This window comes from Chlorocebus sabaeus, chromosome 10 (genome assembly GCF_047675955.1).
Source record: "Chlorocebus sabaeus isolate Y175 chromosome 10, mChlSab1.0.hap1, whole genome shotgun sequence".
NCBI classification, from domain to species: domain Eukaryota; kingdom Metazoa; phylum Chordata; class Mammalia; order Primates; family Cercopithecidae; genus Chlorocebus; species Chlorocebus sabaeus.
In genome coordinates this window covers 90977667-90994862 of record NC_132913.1, presented here as the reverse complement: position 1 = coordinate 90994862, position 17196 = coordinate 90977667, and the positions used below count along the sequence as shown (strand labels likewise).

Here is a 17196-nt window from a genome sequence, read left to right as displayed (position 1 = left end):
TATTCTATACAAGAATATTGACGCACCTACTGAACTTAAAATACAAATGTGCAGTTATGTTTCAAAAGTACAGATATCTCAAGTGTATTGTATGGTTCTAAATACCAGTTTGAAACAGATTGTGTACCAGTTTGGAACAGATTGTACAAAAAAGACTGAAACCACTTGAAAGTCCTCAAGAATATCAGGAAGAATGTAATTAACCAAACCAGGATTTGGCCCCAGGACAGAGAAATGAACACTCTCATTCTTAGAGAGGGAGCTAGGATTTCAGAAATGTACAGTCAATTCTTTGTGAAAATTTAAGATAAATTCTTAGCAAGCAGATGGAAAGACAACGTTCACTGCAACCAATTTCAGGTCACACTCCCAATTTCTCAATTGTTTTAATGCTGTCAACAAACTTGCTTTGCATGTAGCCAAGCAAACATAACTTGGTTCCATTTTTTCCTTTCTTTGATCAATTTTAGGTGAAGGTCAAAATAAGGACATAACTTAAAATCTAAAAGTCTGCCGAAGTCAAGCCTGCATCAAAATAAGCAGCAGCTGAGCTTAGCGATAAGGAAAAATGCCAACACCTTACTACTACACAATTCCGATGGTGTGGGGGGACAGAAATTAAGGAGGCAGGATAAACAGATTTCGAAGTTTAAAAAGTAATTACAGGTCATAGAAATGTCCCATTTCTAAAAGTTTCCCAACACGTTGCATGAAACTGCAGAGACTTTTTGGCCAAAATGGGATTTCCTAAAGAAGAGACTCACAGATCTCAACGACAATAGTCCTGTAAATGACCAAGCCAACCCCGGATGCGTTTCTGGAATCTCTGAATACACCGATAGCCTATAAAGGTGGATGCGTACAGCTCCCTGACAGACCTGCCCGAGGCTGCTGTGCCTCCTAGCGCGCTGGGACAGAGGCTGCCGGGCCCGCTTCCTAGGAAAGCCGAGCAGGGGGTGGGGCCGCACCGGGATTTTCCTCCCCACTCATTCATTCTCTGATTCACTCGTTCCTGGAGGCGGCTCACAGGGACGTGCGAAGGAAAGGCGAGGCACGACCGGAGCCGCGGCTGGGTGCGGCCCGGCGCCTGAAGGGAGGGCCGGCGAGGGGGCGGAGGGAGGCCGGAGGGCGGGCGAGGGGCGCGGGCTGGGGAAGGGCGGCGGGCGCGGCGGCCTGCGCCGGAAGTGAGTGGTTGGCGGCGGGCGGGGGCAGCGCGCGGCCCCGCGCGAGTCGGCCCTACAGTCGGCAGTCCGGCCCTCAACCCCGCCTTCTGCGTCTCGGCTGGACGCGACCACATTCGGCTCTGCTGCCGCGGGGCGCTGCGGCCGCCCCGCCCCCGCTCCTGCTCCCGCCGCCGCCAGCCAGTCAGCCAGCCGGCCAGCCAGTCAGTCAGTCAGTCAGTCACGGAGCGCGCGGCGCGGGAGCTGCCGGCACTCGCTGCGTCTCTGGCGAGGGAGCGCTGCGCCTGGGGAGGAGGCGGAGGCAGCAGCTGGAGGAGCGCGAGCGGCGGTTTTTTTGCCCCCGGCCGCGACGGTAGCGGGGGCAGCGGAAGGGCCGACCGGCTGCGGCGGTGAGTGGTTAGCTTCGCCCTCGGGGACAGGGGAGGGGGCCGGCTGGGCGCGGTGCAGTGAGGCGCTGCTGCCGCTCCCGCCTCCATTTTCCGGGTGCCCGGCCCCGCCATCCGGGTGCGGTGCGGGCGGCCGCAGCCTGGGGCGGGGTCGCTGCTAGGTTGGGGCTCGGGCTGGGGCTGGCTGGACCGCGCCCGGCCGGTGGATGGTGGTCGGTGGGGCCTGGACTGCACCCTGCGCCCCTGGGGACCGCGACGGAGGGAGACAATGAGATAAGGGGCCGCCTGGGGAGGGTGCGGTTAGACTTTCCCGACCCAGCACCGTGGTTGGTGGCTGGGGACCGCAGGGAGGAAAGGACTCTTCTCCCGACCAGCTGCAGAAACCAGCCACTGGATGTCGGGTTGCTTGGGTGTCGATGCCCCCATCTTTCATAAATGAGTTAAGTGCAGAGATTTTCAAAGGCGGGGCGCCTTCTCTGTCTTATTTCTAATTAAGCAGGCTAAGTAATTGCTTCATTGCTTCTTAACCCCATCTCCTCTTGCGGTGTGTATTATACATTCCCGCCGGAAATCCAAACTGCAATTCTTGGGGGGAGGGGTGGACAGAGGGAGGGGGCAGTGTGATAGTGTTAGTTAGGATGCCTTCGTGTTAAGACAGGTTGAAAGATGTGGTTTTCTTAAGGCAGTGACTTAGGGTGTCCCCACTGTGTGAGCTGGAAACCGCACAAACCTTATTGCTTATAAGCTCGAAGACATGGTTTAATATGAAATAAGAGCCTTGAGGGTGGGTGTAAATGTTACATGTGTCTTGCGTGTTTGCATTTCTTAAATTCTTTGGGAAGATCCGTTGGGGAAATCCGGGAGAATGGAAAAGTTCTTCACTCAGTCTTCCAATAAGGGTTGATGTTGTCTGCAGTATTTCTCAGGGAAATGCGGAGAGCTGCTTCGTTAAGGAACAGTAAAGGTAACGGGTTTGGGATGAGGCGTGATCGGATTATTAAAGGGTCAGTCCATGGGGATATTAAATTCAGCAAACATTTATGGAATACCTACTCTCTGTCAGTTAGGCTGGGGGACACCAGGTGAACAAGCATGGGCTGGTGGAAAGAGCTCTTTGGAGTAGGGGAAACCGTACGCCCTGGAATTGGCTGGCAGTGTGATGTTGGATAAGCTATTGAACTCTGCAGTACGTTCCCTATCAGTAAAATAAGAATAACACCACCTGTTTACCTCCCCAGATGTATTTCATGCAGATTAAATGAGATAATGTATGCAAAATGCGTAGCACTTTGCCTGGCACAGAGGTGTTTAACAGCACCTTAAATTCCTTCCATCCTCGGGATGGTTTTTTTGGGGGTGCGGTGCGGGGGGTTAGTGAATGCAGGCAATTGTAATACAGTGCATTATATAATAAAACGTTGAGGTGTAGAATAGGAGAGCGAAGAAGAGAGATTAATTCTAAATTGAGGAGGAATGCATGGAAGCGTCGGCATTTAAGTGAAACCTTTAAGGATGAGTAGGATTTCAGCAGATTCAGATGGGGAGGAGGAGGACATTTCATATGGTGGTGGTGCTATCCTTTGAGAGCCGAATTGAGTGGGAGGACCTTTGGGGGAGGGGCAAAATAGAGACGCTCAATAGCTTTTAACTCTTGTTGAGTCTGACCTTCAAAGATTGTCTCGGTTATTTTGCTTTTTGTGTGGTGAATTTCCCGGAAACCAGATTCAGCCCTACTCAAGTAAGTATAGAAAGCTCAATTCATGATTTTTTGGATTAGACATTTTGTATAATTTAGATTTCTGTCTCTTCTGTTTGAATTTAATAAAGAATTATTTGTAGATGTTGCCTTCTGGTAAACATTAGCTTTATTTGGTAGAAGAAGCAGCTTATTTTTCAGACTCAGAGGTCTCACTAAGATTATAGAGTATGTGACTGTGTATGAAAGGAGTGGAGTGGTGGGTACTATTGGGTGTGTTTTCACAAATATTTAACACCTTATTTTCCGAAGAGGTGTATTTAACCATTGTCTTTGAGGATGATTATGTTTTTTGATTTTGCTGCCTTTTGATTCTCACCCCATAAATACTTATTAGATTGGCATCGTAGATAACTGTCAGACTATTCACAGATTCTTGGATACACATTATAGAATCTCATGGCTTTAGTTGCTTTGGTTTGGAAGTAATTGAATGTCAACATTAGTACTGTTAATCCCAAACACTTAATTTTAGGAGAATTAATATTAGTGAAACAAGATGTGACCTCAGGCAGATAACTTATCTTGGACTCTTAATTCCTTTACCTATAAAATGAGAAGTTTGGATTAGATCACTGCTTCTTAAACTGGTTCTCTGAACTTGAGAATTTCAGAGATTCTGCAGGTTTGACTTAAATCTCAATAAAAATGTATTTTAAACTTGTAATAATAAAAAGTGACCACTGTATGACATACACTGTTTTAAACACTTTATATATGTTAATTTATTTAATTCTCACATAACCCTATGAAATAGAATTTATTATTTGAGAAAACAGGCACAGACAGTAAGTTGCCCAAAGACTGCAGAGCTATAGTGGCAGAGCTGGATTTGAAACCGGGCAGCCTAATTCTGAAGCTTGTATTCTTAACCGTGTTTTTACACTGCCACTAAAGCAACACACATATATACTCTTTAAAAAAAAAATGTGGTAAAGTATATATAACGTACAATTTACCATTTTAACTATTTTCAAGTGTACTGTTCAGTGGCTTGAGTACATTGTTGTGCCACCATCACCACCATCTCCGGAACTTTATCCCAAAGTGAAATTCTTCCCATTAAACAGTAGTTCTAGAAGCTGCAGTGAGCTATGATCATGCACACTGTGTGACAGAGTGAGACCCTGTTCAAAAACAAAACAGTAACTATCCACTTCCCTCCCCCTACCCCCCTAGTAACAACTTTTCTACTTTTGACTCATACAATATTGATTCTTGTGTCTGGCTTATGTTACTTAGCATACTGTCTTCAAGGTCATCCATGTAGGATGTATCAGAATTCCATTCCTTTTTCAGACTGATTAATATTCCATTGTATGTATATACCACATTTATGGATATTTGGGTTGTCTCCACCTTTGGTGTACTGTGAATAATGCTGCCTTGAGTATTAGTGTACAACTGTTTGAATCCCTGCTTTCCGTTCTTTTTTCAGTATTTCTGTATACCCAGAAATGGGATTGCTAGACTGTTTGCTAATTCTATATTTAATTTTTGAGGAACTGCCATATTGCATTCCACAGCAGCTGCACCATTTTACATTCCCGCTAGCAATGCACAAAGGTTCCAGTTTCTCCGTATCTTGCCAACACATCTTTTCTAATGTTTTTTTCTTTTTATGTTTTTGATAATAGCTATTCTAATGGGCGTGGGGTGGTATTTCATTGTGGTTTTTATTTGAATTTTCCTAATGATTAGTGATGTTGAGCATCTTTTCATATGCTTATTTTCCATTTGTATATCTGAGGAGAAATGTCTATCCAAGTCCTTGACTCATTTTTAAAGTAGGTTGTTTTTGGTGAGTTGTAGGAGTTCTTTATATACTCTGGATATTAACCCCTTATCAAATATATGATTTGCAAATATTTTCTCCTATTTTATGGGTTGTCTTTTCACTGTCTTGATAGTATCCTTTACTATCAAGTAAAAAAAAAAATTTTTTTTATACTTTAAGTTCTGATGTGCATGTGCACAACTTGCAGATTTGTTATATGCGTGTGCCATGTTGGTTTGCTGCACCCATAAACTCATCATTTACATTAGGTATTTCTCCTAATGCTATCCCTCCCCCAGCCCCCCACTCCCCAAACACAAAAGTTTTAAATTTTGAGGAAGTCCAATTTATTTTTTCTTCTGTCTGTGCTTTTGGTGTCATGTCCAAGAAATTGTAGCCAAATCCAATGTCATGAAGGTTTTCCCTGTTTTCTTTTACGAGTTTTATAGTTTCAGCTCTTATGTTTAGGTCTTTGATCCTTTTGGGGTTAATTTTTGCAAATGTGTTAGGTAAGGGTCCAACTTCATTCTTTTGCATATCCAGTTTTCCCAGCACCACTTGTTGAAAGGACTGTCCTTTCCCCATTGAATGGTTCCAGCACTCATACTCATTCATATATACACGTGTGTATATTTATATGTATGCATATATGTATATAATTTTTTTTTTTTTTTTTTAAGATGGAGTCTTGCTCTGTCACCCAGGCTGGAGTGCAGTGGCACAGTCTCAGCTCACTGCAGCCTCTGCCTCCCAGGCTCAAGTGATTCTCCTGCTTCAGCCTCCCGAGTAGCTGGGATTACAGGCACACGCCACTGTGTCCAGCTCATTTTTGTATTTTTAGTAGAGACAGGGTTTCACCATGTTGCCCAGGCTGATCTTGAACTCCTGACCTCAGGTGATCTACCTACCTCGGCTTCCCAAAGTGCTGGGATTACATGCGTGAGCCACTACGCCCGGCCTAAATGTTTTTTAACACATTGAAGACCATAGTGCTACATGGTTATACGTGGTTAATTTTGGGGGTGCGATGGGGCAGACATTCCTAAGAATAAAACTTTTATTGTTTAAAACATTTGAATCAGCATGTTTGAAGAGTATCCTGAAGACTGCAGATGTGACCGTTAAGAGCTGCAACTGCTTACCTGGGTGAAATCAAAACAAAGCATACAAAAATAATTGGATTGTTTAACCTTAATTTATCTCTTTATTTGAGTTTACAATAAATTAACATAATGTATTTGAATATAAAATAGCAATGCTTTTGCCAGCTTTATATATTTGGGAGGCTGTGTAAAATTTCATCTGAAAGAGTTTTGTTGTGAAATAGTTTTTAAAACCCCAGATTATATGATCTGTAAAGCTTTTTCATATGCTCTTCTTGCTATTATTTTAAGGTACTTTTCATGTTTTAAGGCAGGTGTCAAAATGTATCACTTATGACTTATATAAATTGGCTTTTTAAAAAGTATATATGTATTTGCTCTTAATAAAATGCATACTGTTTTTCTGCTCTAAGCAGAGCTAGGCATAATAGAGAAATCTAAGATAGGTATTCTGTTCTCCACAATAGGGAGGATGCCAGTTTAAGTATAAAATACAAGGAATCAGTAGAAGATGACACTGAAGAAGCAGGGACCACAAAGAAACAGAAGGGTCTATGAGTTGAAAATGGGTGAACAGATAAGGTTGAGAAAAGGAGGAACAAGTCATCCCTTTAGATGGGAAGAAAAGCAAGATCGGGAAGCCAAGGACTTATCATTATGTTAGACTATTAAAATTTAAGCCCTGTATGGTGAAGAATGGTGATAGCTAGCAAAAATTGGAGTGTAAACATATTCAGTAGGCCCAGTATTATTGTAGAATCATAAGTCAATTTTGCAGTGGTATTTAAAACTTTGGCCAGGTGCGGTGGCTCATGCCTGTAATTCCAGCTACTCAGGAGGCTGAGGCAGGAGAATTGCTTGAACTTGGGAGGTGTAGGTTGCAGTGAGCTGAGATCGTGCCATTGTACTCCAACATAGGCAACAAGAGCAAAACTCTGTCTCAAAACAAAACAAAAAAACTTGGATGCTTTTTTGGAAATTACTTTTAGAAGGATCTTACTGAGTTTGATAAGTGAAGAAAAGTATTAGCTAAGTCAGTAGAGCAGGCCAGGTGCGGTGGCTTATGCCTATGATCCTAGTACTTTGGGAGGCTGAGGTAGGCTGATCACTTGATCTCAGTTTGGGACCAGCCTGAACATGGCAAAACCCTGTCTCTACAAAATATACAAAAATTAGCCAGGCATGGTGGCGCGTGCCTGTAGTTCCAGTTAACTGGGGAGGCTGAGATTGGGAGGATCACCTGAGCCTGGCGGGTCAAGGCTACAGTGATAGAGTGAGACCCTGTCTCCAAAAAAAAAAAAAAATCAATACAGCAAAACAACCAATAATATGACTTGAAAATATATTCTTTATATATCCCTTTCCCAAATACAATTTGTTCTAATTTTCCAATAATGTTTACTTTATAAAAAATAATTATTTCTTGACTCATTGGTTTATTTCATATTGTAACAAATGACATTGGAAACCAGTAAAGGAAGTCAGTGATCCTACTTATCTGTGAATAGTGTGCTTAATAAACAATAATGGTTTAAAACATTTTTTATCCTAAGTGTTTACAATAAACATAATACAGTTTAAGGCAACAGCAGTGAATATGATACATTATATTTGAAAAATCTTGGTTATAGTACTCGTTAACACAGAAATTTTCAAATCTGGCCCTTGAATCTGTTTATTGTGTTACTGGTTTTTAATGCTTGTCTTAGGTGACAAGGCAGCTCATGTAGGAACATATACCCACAAAGAAAAAGTGCCTCTTTGGCTGTACTTTCTATTAGGAGATACTGTTTAGTTTCTATCCATCAGTTATGCAGACTGGGCTAGTACAAAGTTTGCTCTCCCTATTTGTCAATCAGTTATTCTTGCAAATCAGTGTGAGGATTTGTATTTATAAATTTTTAATAAATGAATTCAAAATCCACCACAACTGTGTTTGGAAGGTATTTAAAAAGTTAGAAATGGCTTCTCTGTTCTTAGAGTGTGCACATATGAGTATTTTAAGATGACACATTGTTTTTTTTAGAATACAGCTATTTTCTTACTAAGTTTTAAAATGTCTCATTTACCTTTAAGGTACAGATGCATTAACCATGTTTTTGTTTTTAAAAACTTTGTCTAGGTAGCATACTGCCACAGCACAGCCACTTATTACAGAAATTCAGCAAATTTAGAACTCTACTCTTTTATATAAAAGGTAAATGCTTACCTCATCTTTAAATTGCACAACTTTTTTAATGATTTGCCATGAGACAAACCTATTTAATATAAAATACCATGGTCACTCCTTAACAACATCAGTAACAACATCCTTTAACACTTAGCTCTTTTCTTGCTTCAGTTTCTCTTTTGTTCTGCTTTGCTTTTGGAGTTAAACCTTACCCTCTCCTCCAACTTTGTTTCATTGAGGTCAAAGCAGCTGCTTCATGAAGGATTATATAATACAGTTTTCTATAAATTTTTTTTGAGACGGAATTTCACTCTTTTGCCCAGGCTGGAGTGCAGTGGTGCAATCTCGGCTCACCACAACCTTCACCTCACGGGTTCAAGCGATTTTCCTGCCTCAGCCTCCCGAGTAGCTGGGATTACAGGCATGCGCCAACACGCCTGGCTGATTTTTTTGTATTTTTAGTAGGGATGGGGTTACTGTATGTTGGTCAGGCTGGTCTCGAACTCCTGACCTCAGGTGATCCGCCCACCTCAGCCTCCCAAAGTGCTGGGATTATAGGCATGAGCCACCACGGCCAGCCCATAAAACGTTTTTATTGAGGAAATCATTTACTGTTGAGAATATGTCTGCTCTGGAATACCAGTCTCTTGTAGAAGCTTATAAAAGGGTAGATCCTTTATTATTGAAAGAGAATCAATATATTAAAGATAGTAACTACTATCACTCTAGCCTCACAATACCTAGAATTATTTAGTACCAGAATACTTACATTACTTTATATGACATTTGATTGACAGGTGGCCACAGTGAAGACGCCAGTATCTGTATGTTAGGGATAAATATGTATTACACATAAAATACATGTGTGTATTAAGATAAGGATTAAATAAAAATAGAACTTCTAATAAGATGTTCTTATACCCCGTGAATCACTCTTATATCCTGGGGTATAATTACCTCCATTTTGGAAACCACTATACAGTCTTATGAAATGTTAGGCCAGGCATGGTGGCTCACGCCTGTAAACCCAGCACTTTGGGATCCCGAGGTGGGTGGATCACCTGAGGTCAGGAGTTCTAGACCAGCCTGACCAATGCGGCAAAACCCTGTCTCTACTGAAAACACAAAAATTAGCTGGGCATGGTGGCAGGCACCTGTAATCCCAGCTACTTGGGAGGCTGGGCAGGAGAGTCGCTTGAACCTGGCAGGGAGAGGCTGCAGGAGCTGAGATCACACCATTGCACTCCAGCCTGGGTGGCAGAGCTAGACTCTTGTCTCCAAAAAAAAGAAAAAAAGAAACACTGTTTAATAATGAGCCTTTCATACTACATTCCACTTCATAGTGTATAGTATTCTTTTTTTTGTTTTTTTTTGAGACGGAGTTTTACTCCTGTCTCACTGCACTCAGCTCACTGCAACCTCCACCTTCCAGGTTCAAGCAATTCTTCTGCCTCAGCCTCCCAAGTAGCTGGGATTACCGGTGCCCACCACCACACCTGGCTAATTTTTGTATTTTTAGTAGAAATGGGGTTTTACCACGTTGGCCAGGCTGGGCTTGAACTCCTGACCTCAGGTGATCTGCCTGCCTTGGCCTCCCTAAGTGCTGGGATTTCAGGCATGAGCCACCTTGCCTGGCCAGTGTATAGTATTCTTATACGAAGTCATCTTAAAGCACTTGGGACAAAACATTCTGGTTCTAATACTAATTGGAAAGTAATGTTTGTGGAAGAAAGTAGACAATTTCAGCAAAGTGAAATCATTCCACATTATATCAGAAATCATAATATCTATCACTTTGTAACCCATAAATGTATACACCTATAATTTATCAACATATACAGTAAGAAAACATTTTTTTAAAAAAAGTTAGTAAATTGAGTCTTTAATAAAATTTATTCTTCAACACAGTTGAAATTATAGGGTTATTTCAGAAGCCTAAATTTGAATTTTGCATTATGCTTTTAGGAATTATTCAAGGTGAATTTAAAAGTACCCTTAATTAAAAATAAAAAATTAAGTATTTAACTTAGTAATTGAGTAGTGTTTTATAGACTTATAATTTTTTCATGTCCGTAGTATTTTTTTTCTGAACACCTCTAGCAAGGTATACAACATTTTCCATCACCCTGCTCTTTATCTTTTCCTTCTCTCTGTTTTCTTTGCCTATCCCCAAAGCAACTGCAGTCATAGTTGCTGCAGCACAGTAAGTTTTGCCTGTTTTATAACTTTGTATTAATTAAATCATAACTATGTATGCTTTTGTCTCCAGCTTCTTGCACTCAGCATGTATTTTGCTTTTTTTTTCTCGGTTGCCCTGGGTGGAGCACAGTGGTCCAATCTCGGCTCACTGCAACCTCTGCCTGTCAGGTTCCAGCAATTCTCCCACCTCAGCCTCCTAAGTAGCTGGGATTACAGGTGTGTGTCACCACGCCCGGCTTATTTTTATTTTTTAATTTTTTGTATTTGTAGTAGAGATGGGATTTTACCATGTTGGCCAGGCTGTCGGCATGTTTTTAGATTCTTCTATATTGTTGCTTATATCAGTAGTTCCTTTTTAGTGGTAATATTCAATTGTATGAATATGTTAATATGGCCAGGCGTGGTGGCTCACGCATGTAATCCCAGCACTTTAGGAGGCCAAGGGGATGGATTGCTTGAGGTCAGCAGTTCAAGACCAGGCTGACCAACATGGTGAAACCCTGTCTCTGCTAAAACTACAAAAATTACTCAGGTGCGGTGGTGGGCGCCTGTAATCCCAGCTACTCTGGAAACTGACATAGGAGAATTGCTTGAACCCGGGAGGCGGAGGTTGCAGTGAGCTGAGATTGTGCACTGCACTCCAGCCTCGGCGACAGAGTAAGACTCCATCTCAAAAAAAAAGAAAAGAATATGTTAATATACCAGATATCCATTTTCATGTTGTTGGGCAACTGGGCTGCTTCTAGTTTGGGACTATTCTGAAGAAAATGGCTATGAACATTTTTGCACAAGTCTTTTTATGGACAGATGTTTCATTTATCTTGGGTAAAGGACTGGGATTGCTAGGCCATTTAGATAGATGTTCCTCGTTTTAAAAACTTTGTATTAAAGAACAATATATAATCAGAAAATTGCATGTATCAGAAGTGACTTCTAACTCTAATTCTGCTATAAAGTCTTTTAGGTTGCTTGTTTCTTTAAAATTTTTTTTAATTGCTTTACTGAGGTATAATTTCTATATAATAAACTGCACATATTAAAGTGTACAATTTTGTAAGTTTTCATACACTCATGAAACCATCACTATAATCAAAACTGAACATTTCCATCATCTCCCAAAGTTTCCTCATACCTCGTTGTAATTTGTTCCCCTCTACCCCTGTCTTACGGCAATCTGTCACTATGGATTAGTTTGCATTTTCTAGAATTTTATGTAAAAGGAATCATACAGTGTCTTGTTCCCTTCCCCTCCTAACCCACCCAAGTCTGGCTTGTTTTCATGCAGAATAATAATTTTTAGATTCTTCCATCTTGTTGCTTTTTTTATTGCTGAAGTATTCCATTATGCACATATGCCACATTTTGTTTTTCCAGACGCCTTTGATAGACATTTAGGCTGTTTCCATTTGTGGACAGGTTTTCATTTCTTGAGGATAAATACCTATGAGGACATGTTGGGTTATAGGGTAGGTATATTTTTAACTTTAATTTTAATAATGGTCAAATTTTTCCAAAGTTGTATCATTTTATATCCAACAGCATTATATGACACTTGTAATTGCTGTGTATCCTAAGACTTGGTATTGTCAGTCTTCCTCATTCTGGCCATTGTAATGGGAATGTAATGATACAATTGTAGCTTTAATTCGTCTTTCTCTGATTATTATTGATGTTGAGCAACTTAATGTTCTTAGTCATTTGGGAAGTGACAGCAAGTCTTTGCCCATTTAAAAAATAAGATTGTATATCTTTAAAATTTAGTTTAACAGTTATTTATTCTAGATACAAGTTCTTTATTGGATATATTTGCAAATATTTTCTCTTAGTCTGTAGCTTAGCTTGTCTTTTTAAAAAATATTTGAGACGGAGTCTCACTCTGTTGCCCAGGCTGGAGTGCAGTGGCGTGATCTCGGCTCACTGCAACTTCCGCCTCCTGGGTTCAAGTGATTCTCCTGCCCCAGCCGCCCGAGTAGCTGGGACTACAGGTGCATGCCACCACACCCAGCTAACTTTTTGTACTTTTAGTAGAGATGGGGTTTCACCATGTTAGCCAGGATGGTCTCGGTCTCCTGACCTCGTGATCCACCTGCCTTCGCCCCCCCAAAGTGCTGGGATTACAGGCGTAAGCCACTGCTCCTGGCCGTCTATTTTTTTAATAGTGTTTTTCAAAGAGCAGAAGTTTTTATATTGGGCTTCAAAATTACCAAATTTTCCTTTTATGCTCAGTGTTGTCTCTGCCCTAATGAATTTTTGCCTACACCAAAGTTCAGAAAGTATATTCCCGTATTTTCTCCTTGGAGTTTATAATTTTAGTTTTTACATTTCAGTCTATAATCCATTTTGAATTAATTTTTGTTTATGAGTGATATTGAGGCCTCTTCCCCATTTATATCTAGTTGTGCCAGTGTCATTTGTTAAAAAACACTTTTCTCATTGCCTGCTTCACTTGTGACATCCCTACTGAAAATTGTTTGACATTTTGTGTGTGGGTCTATTCCTCGACTTTCCATTCTGTTACATTGATGTGATTCTCTATCCTTTTTGCTAGTACTACATTGTCTTGATTATTTAGCTGGATAGTGAGTCTTGAAATCAGGTAAAATAAGTTCCTTCCCTACTCTTAAGGTTCTTTTCTTTTCTTTTCTTTTTTGAGACAGAGTCTTGCTCTGTTGCCCAGGCTAGCATGCCATGGCACAATCTCGGCTCACTGCAACCTCTGCCTTCCAGGTTCAAGTGATTCTCCTGCCTCAGCCTCCCTAGTAGCTGGGATTACAGGTGCCCACCACCGTGCTCGGCTAATTTTTGTATTTTTAGTAGAGATGGGGTTTCATGATGTTGGCCAGGCTGGTCTCGAACTTCTGACCTCAGGTGATCTGCCCACCTCGGCCTTCCAAAATGCTGGGATTACAGGTGTGAGCCACTGCACCCAACCCTTTTCAAGGTTCTTTTGACTATGCTAGGTCATTTGCTTTTTTCCATATAAATTTTAGAATAATCTTGTCAGTTTCTGTAAAAAATGCCCACTGGGACACTGGTTGTAATTACACTGAATACCGAGTTCATTTTGGGGGAGAACAGGCGTTAATATTGCATCTTCTAGTATATTAAGATGGCATATCTGTCCATTTAGGTCTTACACAACAATGTTTATATTTTTCAGTTGCCTTACAATATATTACGTAAACACTGCATGCTGTCCTATTTCATTTCCTACAGCCAAATCATTATTTACACATGGCTTTATTTTTATGATATAAATTGAGATTTGGTATGGAGATTTTTCTATATGATAACATTATTTAATGCATAAAGGGTCCATCTACTCTGATGTGACAATGCTAGAAATACAGGAGACCAAAACAGATATCTTTTGTTATGTAAAAGTAGAAGTTTAACGCTATATAGTTTATTGGCGCAATTCTTTTGGCTCGTATTGTTTTGGATATTAATATTTAAAAAGGCCAATCTTTAAAGATAGTCTGATACTTTTAGAATCGGAAGTAAAGTAGAATCTTGTCAGGTGAATTAGTGCATAAGTTTTTACCCAATGATGATTTTGAATTTGCATTTTATAGTTTCCTTTTTTCTTTCTTTCACTAATAATATTAATGGAAATATGCAACACAGAGAAATGTATAGAGAAGAAAATAAGACTTAATCCTGCTATCCAGAAATGACTACAGTTAAAATTTTTGGTATATTCTCCTCATATGTGTGTATACATTTTATAGTTCATTGTTGCATGCACAATTTAGTTCTTTTATTTAAATGTGTATCATTAACTTAGAACATCTGCCTTATAATAATATAATGGGTGGGTGTTCTCTTTATGCTTCCATGTTGTTTAAAGTTACTGTACAATAAGCATATGTTACAGTTTAGAATATTTTTTAAAAACAAAATTTGTTTTTAATTTTGAAACATTTTAAACCAAATATAAAACATGATAGACAGCTACATATTCACCACCAGTAGTAGCCAGTTGTTACACTTAGCTCCAAATAATTTCCTTTAAAGAGGTGTAATATATACAAGGAAAATCTTCCTCCAGGTAATTTGTGGTGTTCCCACCATGTTTTAATCCAGTTAATACATACATATATATCCATAAAATTTTACTTAATATTTCTGTACTTTCAAATTTTATGTAAACTATATATTTATATTTTTCAAAAATCTGCATTTTTGGCTGGGTGCAGTGGCTCACGCCCGTAATCCCAGCACTTTGAGAGGCCAAAGTGGGCAGATCACCTGAGGTCAGGAGGTGAAGACCAGCCTGGCCAATATGGTGAAACCCCGTCTGTACTAAAATACAAAAATTAGCTGGGCATGGACGCATACCTGTAATTCCAGCTACGCGGGAGGCTGAGGCAGGAGAATCACTTGAACCCTGGAGGCAGAGGTTACAGTGAGCCAAGATTGTGTCACTGCACTCCAGGCTGGGCACGGAGCAAGACTCCACCTCAAAAACAAAAAAAATTCCCCAAAAACCTGTATATTTTACTCATCATATAATTGATATGATTTATACTGGTTCATAGATCCAGTTCATTCTTTTTGTCAGAATGAGCCAATTTTTCCTTTACCCTTTTGGGGGACAGTTAGATAGTTAGGATGCCCCAGTGAACGTTATTTTACATTTCTCCTGGTGTTCCACTTGGACACTTAGAAGTGGTATTGCTGGTTCATAAGATATGTGATTTTCTAATGGCTCTCCAAAGTGATGAGGAATATATGTCCTTCCAGAATGTTCCTATTGTTCCACATCCTCACCAACCCCTGGTTTTATCACACTATTTTTGCCAACTTTATGAGTCTGATGGGGTTTTTTTTTTTTTTTTTAATTCTTTAGTATGTTTCTAGAAGTATACTTATTAGAAATAAGGAGTTCTATAGTTTTTTTGTTTTTTTTTCTTTTTGAGACAGAGTTTCGATCTTGTTGCCTAGGCTGGAGTGCAATGGCACGATCTCGGCTCACTGCAATCTCCACCTCTTGGGGTTCAGGTGATTCTCCTGCCTTAGCCTCCCGAGTAGCTGGCACTACAGGCAAGTACCACCATGCCCAGCTAATTTTGTATTTTTAGTACAGATGGGGTTTCACCATGTTGACCTCAGGTGATCTACCTGCCTCGGCCTCCCAAAGGGCTGGGATTACAGATGTGAGCCACCATGCCTGGGGTGGAGTGTTTTTTTTTTGTTTTTTTTTTTGTTTTTTGTTTTTTTTTGAGACAGGGGCTGCAGCTTCAATTTCCCAGGCTCCAATGATCCTCCCACCTCAGCCTCTCAAGTTGCTAGGACCACAGGTGGGTGCCACCACGCCTGGGTAATTTTTTTTTTTTTCTTTTGGTATAGTGTTCCACCCTGTTTCTCAGGCTGGTCTCAAACTCCTGAACTCAAGCGATCCACCCACCTCAGCCTCCCAAAGTGCTAGGATTACAAGTGTGAGCCACTGTGCCTGGCCTCTGTGGTATATTTTTTAATCCGTGGAAACAGTATTATTTCAAGTGTCATTAAGAAATTCCAATCGCAAAGCTTTTAAAAGAATTTTGAATAAAAGTACTATTTATGTTTATTCACTCACTGTGAAGTAAAAGTGCTATCTCTAAAGAAAAATGTTAGCTGTTGTGGCTGTATGAGTGTTTGATACTGGAGAATTGCCTGAAATGCATTAGCTCCCATGTTGTGACATCTGTGTAGATAACTTAGATGATTATTTGTCCGACAGGACCCATGGCTGCTTTTACTTCCTGTCAGTTTTTTTGTTGGGGAACATATTTAATTTTTGGTAATCGTGGATACTCGAGTAAAAATATCGTTATAGTTGGGTTTTTATTTTATTTATTTCCTTTTATTATCTTATTGCATTAGCTGTTATTTCCAGTATGATATTGAAAAAGAATGGTCAGAGTGGACATCCTTATCTTGTTCCTGATCTTAGTGGGAAAGCTTCAAGTTTCTAACCATTAAGTGTTATGTTAATTGTGGGGTGTTTTTGTAGATATTTTTTATCAAGTTGAAGAAGTTCCCCTTTATTTCTAGCCTACTGAGAATTTATGAATGAGTACTGGATTTTGTCAAATGCTTTTTCTACATCTATTGATATGATCATGTGATTAAAAAAATGTTTTTTAGCCTGTTGATATAATGGATTGTATTAATTGATTTTCAGATGTTAAGCTAGCCTTGCATACTTGAGATACATCTCACTTGGTCATGGTGTGTAATTATTTTTATACATTGTTGGGTTCAATTCATTAATATTTTTTGAGGCTTTTTGCATCTATGTTCATGATAATGGTTTATAGTTTTCTTCTGCTATAATATCTTTTTCTGGTTTTGGTATTAGGATAATGCTGGCTTATGAGTTATGATGTATTCCCTCTGCTTCTGTCTTCGAGAAGAGATTGTAGAGAATTAGTATAATTTCTTCCCTAAATGTTTGGTAGAATTCACAATGAACGTCTGGGCCTTGTGCTTTCTGTTTTGGAATTATTAATTATTGATGGAGTTTCTTTTTTTCTTTTTTCTTTTTTGAGACGGAGTCTTGCTCTGTCGCCCAGGCTGGAGTGCAGTGGCCAGATCTCAGCTCGCTGCAAGCTCCGCCTCCCGGGTTTACGCCATTCT

At 40.1% G+C, this 17196-nt stretch overlaps 1 protein-coding gene across 4 annotated transcripts in view; it reads left to right on the top strand.

Moving 5' to 3' along the window:
• The first annotated feature begins 1201 nt into the window (after positions 1-1201).
• RAPH1 (Ras association (RalGDS/AF-6) and pleckstrin homology domains 1) overlaps positions 1202-17196 on the top strand; it is a 102288-nt gene continuing 86293 nt past the window's right edge. For 2 of the 4 annotated variants that reach the window (XM_038001685.2, XM_007965914.3), the window contains exon 1: positions 1202-1570. The gene's annotated coding sequence lies outside the window, so the exon portion shown is untranslated. The remainder of the gene's footprint in view (positions 1571-17196) is intronic. The other 2 variants (XM_007965918.3, XM_007965920.3) reach the window with 2 other exon arrangements.